Genomic DNA, 6,000 nt, shown 5'->3' with positions numbered 1-6,000 from the left:
AAACTTCACACGGACAGTGGACCCGGGCTGGAATCAAACCCGTGTCCTCGGCACCATGAGGCAGCAGTCCTAACCACTGCGCCACCATGCCCCCATAGTTTGCGTGAATTCTAATCTAGGAAAACACTATGGAGGCAGAAAGCTGCCAGATGGCAAGAACGAAGGAGGAGAAACCAGGTCTGGATGTCCAGATGTGCCACAAAACTCCAATATAAAATCCAGATAAAATTATTTTGCTCAGTATTTCCACAGCTGAACTCAGAAAATATCGAAACACTGCCTTGTAACTCATCGCCAGCCATACCACATACATTGGAGGCCTGTAACAGCGATATTACTAGCAGTTGCAACATGGATGCTCAATTTACAAGCAGCCTATATTCTTGAAATATAACAATATAACAAGAATTTTTTTTTTAAAGTAAAAATAATTTTTTTTTAAGTGTTCTGTATTGATTTCAAATTGCACCCTGATAGACATAAAAAAAGGTATATGTATAACATATTTGTTTTGGTTCACAAGCAAAGTATTATCTGGAATCTGAAATTATGATAGGCTAACTATGCTGAGCAGACTATGGGGTGAGTGGTTGCTATGGTGATTCAATGATGAAATTTCCTCCAGCACTCTGTTAAGTGCTAATGGAGCTTCAATGGAGTCTGACTTATAATCGGCTGCAAGCATCAAAACTGCTTTAAAACCAAACTCTCAGAAATTTCACTATGTTCTGAAAGAAGGATTACAGGTTATCAGCAAGCACAGCTTTCTGCTTCGTAATATGGCTGACTGCAGATTAAAGTACAGTACTTTAAAGATACCTACTAATCATTTCTCCTTGCCAGTTGGGAGACAGCCATGTAAATACTAGCAAATGTTCCAACACCTCCCCTCGTCCTCGCATCACACCAGTCAAACCCTTTGTCATACTAATGCTTTATTTCAAATATTTGACATAAAATCACTACTGGGAGATTACCAGTGTCATTTTGCTGATTTGGTGAGGTAAACCATCCAATAATGCAACGATCAAATGCTGGAACAATTTTAGTCCTGGAGCTTTCAGTTTCTGAATCTCTTCTTAAGTCTGTCTGTAGTGCTCATAATCTATTGAACAGCTACCATCTGAAATGCTAAGCATTTAATTTAGAAAACAGCACTGGGGCAAAACTCCTTTGTCTAAAAAGCCTTATCTAAGAATGCATCACGAAGAATGGAATAGAGGTAGCATTCTTAGAAAACAATAAGGCCATAAGACATAGGAGCAGAATTAGGCCACTCGGCCCATCAAATCTGCTCCGCCGTTCAATCATGGCTGATATTCCCAGAGGATTGGAAAATCGCTGTTGTAACCCCCCTGTTCAAGAAGGGAACAAGGAAAAAGATGGAAAATTATAGGTCAATTAGCCGAACCTCGGTTGTTGGCAAGATTCTAGAATCCATTGTTAAGGATGAGATTCTAAATTCTTGGAAGTGCAGGGTCGGATTAGGACAAGTCAGCATGGATTTAGTAAGGGGAGGTCGTGCCTGACAAACCTGTTAGAGTTCTTTGAAGAGATAACAAATAGGTTAGACCAAGAAGAGCCAATGGATGTTATCTATCTTGATTTCCAAAAGGCCTTTGGTAAGGTGCCTCACAGGAGACTGCTGAGTAAAATAAGGTATTCGAGGCAAGGTACTAACATGGATTGACGATTGGCTGTCAGGCAGAAGGCAGAGAGTTGGGATAAAAGGTTCTTTTTCGGAATGGCAACCGGTGACGAGTGGTGTCCCGCAGGGTTCAGTGTTGGGGCCACAGCTCTTTATATATTAACGATCTAGATGACGGGACTGGGGGCATTCTGGTTTGCCGATGATACAAAGATAGGTGGAGGGGCAGGTAGTATGGAGGAGGGTGGGGAGGCTGCAGAAAGATTTAGACAGTTTAGGAGAATGATCCAAGAAATGGCTGATGAAATTCAACGTGGGCAAGTGCGAGGTCTTGCACTTTGGAAAAAAGAATAGAGGCATGGACTATAAAAAGAATAGAGGCATGGACTATTTTCTAAACGGTGACAAAATTCATAATGCTGAAGTGCAAAGGGACTTAGGAGTCCCAGTCCAGGATTCTCTAAAGCTAAACTTGCAGGTTGAGTCCGTAATTAAGAAAGCAAATGCGACTTCCGGGTGCGGCGATGACCAGCTGAGTCGCACGTTTCGGCAGCTCCCTGTGAAACGGACTTTTGGGCTCTTGATAGGAGCCCCAACGGCAATTTTAACGGCTGAAAACACCGTGCGGTAAACCAGAAGGGTGTTCCCCCTGGACACGGATGGAAAAAGGAGAGGAAAGTGGCCGGATTGCAGCGGATCCTTTGGAACAACGGCAAGGAAGGGCAAGCAGAAACCAAGATGGCGTCGGAAGGTGGCAGTTTCATATGGGGCCCTGAACAACAAGAGTTTTTGAAACGCTGCGTGGAGGAGATAAAAAAGGAAATGAAGAAAGAGTTGTTGGCCCCGATATTACAGGCGATTGAAGGGCTGAAAGAGGAACAAAAGACCCAGGAGCAGGAGCTTCGGGTCGTGAAGGCGAAAGCAGCAGAGAATGAAAACGATATACAGGGCCTGGTGGTGAAGTCGGAGATACAGGAGGCACACCAGAAACGATCTGTGGAGAGGTTGGAGGCACTGGAAAATAACGCAAGGAGGAACAACTTGAGAATTCTTGGCCTTCCTGAAGGTGTGGAGGGGGCGGACGTCGGGGCATATGTGAGCACGATGCTGCACTCGTTAATGGGAGTGGAGGCCCCGACGGGTCCGTTGGAGGTGGAGGGGCATACCGAGTTATGGTGCGAGGATCGAGAGCAGGAGAAGATCCCAGAGCCATAGTGGTGAGATTTCTCCGTTTTAAGGATAGAGAAATGGTCCTTAGATGGGCGAAGAAAACTCGGTGTAGTAAATGGGAGAACGCGGTGATCCGCGTCTATCAAGATTGGAGTGCGGAGGTGGCGAGAAGGAGGGCGAGCTTTAATCGGGCCAAAGCGGTACTTCACAAAAAAAAGATAAAGTTTGGAATGCTGCAACCGGCAAGACTGTGGGTCACATATCAAGGGAGGCACCACTACTTTGAAACGGCGGATGAAGCGTGGACTTTTATTGTAGAAGAAAAATTGGAATGATTGGACTACGAAAATGAACGTTTGGACAAAGTGGTGGGACGAGTGGGGGGGGGGCGAAGAGGTATTGTATGATTAATCCTGCGGTATGGTAACTTTTCTTTCTCCCACAGGTGGTGATGGGGGGAGGTGGGGGAGGGAGAGGAGATGGGGCGTTGGCCATGGGAGGCGGGGCTGAGGAGAGGCGCGGGCTTGGTTCCCACGCTATGATAATTATGGCGGGAATAGAGAAGCAGGAAGGAGGGGGCGCCGCACGGGGCGAGCCGTGATCACGGGGGGAAGCCCGAGGTCAGCCAGAGTTTGCTGACTTCTGGGAGCAACATGGGGGGAGTAATTACGCTAGCGGGGGGTCTAGGCGGGGGGGGGGGGGGGGGGGAGGGGGGGAATTACTGGGTTGCTGCTGCTGGGGAAAGGGGGGAGTGGGTACGGGAAAGGATGGCGGGGGGGGCACCGTCTGGGAGAAATACAGCTGCGTGGGAACTGGGCGAGAAGCTGGAAAAAGATGATGGCTAACCGGCAAGGGGGGGGGGGGGGTGGGAAGCCCCCAACTCGGCTGATCACGTGGAACGTGAGGGGGCTTAACGGGCCGATAAAGAGGGCACGAGTACTCGCACACCTTAAGAAACTTAAAGCAGATGTGGTCATGTTACAGGAAACGCACCTGAAACTGATAGATCAGGTTAGGTTGCGCAAAGGATGGGTAGGGCAGGTGTTCCATTCGGGGCTGGATGCGAAAAACAGGGGGGTGGCTATATTAGTGGGGAAGCGGGTAATGTTCGAGGCAAAGACTATAGTGGCGGATAACGGGGGCAGATACGTGATGGTGAGTGGCAAATTACAGGGAGAGATGGTGTGTTGGTAAACGTGTATGCCCCGAATTGGACGATGCCAATTTTATGAGGCGAATGCTAGGACGCATCCCAGACCTAGAGACCGGAAAGCTGATAATGGGGGGAGACTTTAACACGGTGTTGGAACCAAGGCTGGAGAGGTCGAAGTCCAGGACTGGTAGGAGGCCGGCAGCAGCCAAGGTGCTTAAGGATTTTATGGAGCAGATGGGAGGGGTGGACCCGTGGAGATTCAGTAGACCTAGGAGTAAGGAGTTCTCGTTTTTCTCCTATGTCCATAAAGTCTATTCACGCATAGACTTTTTTGTGTTGGGTAGGGCATTGATCCCGAGGGTGAGGGGAACGGAATATACGGCTATAGCCATTTCGGATCATGCCCCACACTGGGTAGACTTGGAGATAGGGGAGGAAACAAGAGGGCGTCCACCCTGGAGAATGGACATGGGACTAATGGCGGATGAGGGGGTGTGCTTAAGGGTGAGGGGATGCATTGAAAAGTACTTGGAACTCAATGACAATGGGGAGGTTCAGGTGGGAGTGGTCTGGGAGGCGTTGAAGGCGGTGGTTAGGGGGGAGCTGATATCAATAAGGACACATAAAGGGAAGCAGGAGAGTAAGGAACGGGAGCGGTTGTTGCAAGAACTTTTGAGGGTGGACAGACAGTATGCGGAAGCACTGGAGGAGGGACTGTATAGGGAAAGGCAAAGGCTGCATGTGGAATTTGACTTGCTGACCACAGGCACTGCAGAGGCACAATGGAGGAAGGCGCAGGGTGTACAGTATGAATATGGAGAGAAGGCGAGGCAGATTGCTGGCACACCAATTGAGGAAAAGGGGAGCAGCGAGGGAAATAGGGGGGGTGAGAGACGAAGATGGAGAGACGGAGCGGGGAGCGGAGAGAGTGAATGAAGTGTTTAAGACATTTTATAAAAATTGTATGAAGCTCAACCCCCGGATGGGAGGGAGAGAATGATGGAGTTTTTGGATCGGCTGGAAATTCCAAAGTGGAAGAGCAGGAAAGGATGGGATTGGGAGCACAGATCACGGTAGAAGAAGTGGTGAAAGGAATTAGGAACATGCAGACGGGAAAGGCCCCGGGACCGGACAGATTCCCAGTTGAATTTTACAGAAAATATTTGGACTTGCTCGCCCCGCTACTGACGAGGACCTTTAACGAGGCAAAGGAAAGGGGACAACTGCCCCCGACTATGTCAGAAGCAACGATATCGCTTCTTTTAAAGAAGGAAAAGGATCCGCTACAATGCGGGTCCTACAGACCAATCTCCCTCCTCAATGTAGATGCCAAGGTCTTGGCCAAGGTAATGGCAATGAGAATAGAGGAATGTGTCCCGGGGGTGGTTCATGAGGACCAAACTGGGTTTGTGAAGGGGAGACAGCTGAACACGAACATACGGAGGTTGTTAGGGATAATGATGATGGCCCCACCAGAGGGTGAAACGGAGATAGTAGTGGCGATGGATGCCGAGAAAGCATTTGATAGAGTGGAGTGGGATTATCTGTGGGAGGTGTTGAGGAGATTTGGGTTCGGAGAGGGGTATGTTAGATGGTGCAGCTGTTGTATAGGGCCCCAGTGGCGAGTGTGGTCACGAATGGACGGGGATCGGCATATTTTCGGCTCCATAGAGGGACAAGGCAGGGATGTCCTCTGTCCCCATTACTGTTTGCACTGGCGATTGAGCCCCTGGCGATAGCGCTGAGAGGTTCCAAGGGATGGAGGGGAATACTTAGGGGAGGAGAAGAACACCGGGTATCTTTATATGCGGATGATCTGCTACTATATGTGGCGGATCCAGCGGAGGGGATGCCAGAAATAATGCGGATACTTGGGAGTTTGGGGATTTTTCAGGGTATAAATTGAACATGGGGAAGAGTGAGGCTGTTTGTGGTGCATCCAGGGGAGCAGAGTAGAGAAATAGAAGACCTACCGTTGAGGAAGGTAACAAGAGACTTTCGTTACCTGGGGATCCAGATAGCTAAGAAT

General features: G+C 48.8%; 1 protein-coding gene across 1 annotated transcript in view; it reads right to left on the bottom strand.

Moving 5' to 3' along the window:
* Window positions 1-6,000, bottom strand: part of mrps27 (mitochondrial ribosomal protein S27) — a 188,583-nt gene that overhangs the window by 125,027 nt on the left and 57,556 nt on the right. The gene's annotated exons all lie outside the window — the stretch shown is intronic.

This window comes from Scyliorhinus torazame, chromosome 9 (genome assembly GCF_047496885.1).
Source record: "Scyliorhinus torazame isolate Kashiwa2021f chromosome 9, sScyTor2.1, whole genome shotgun sequence".
NCBI classification, from domain to species: Eukaryota; Metazoa; Chordata; class Chondrichthyes; order Carcharhiniformes; family Scyliorhinidae; genus Scyliorhinus; species Scyliorhinus torazame.
The sequence above is the reverse complement of the archived record's forward strand: the minus strand, read 5'-3'. Positions and strand labels throughout refer to the sequence as shown.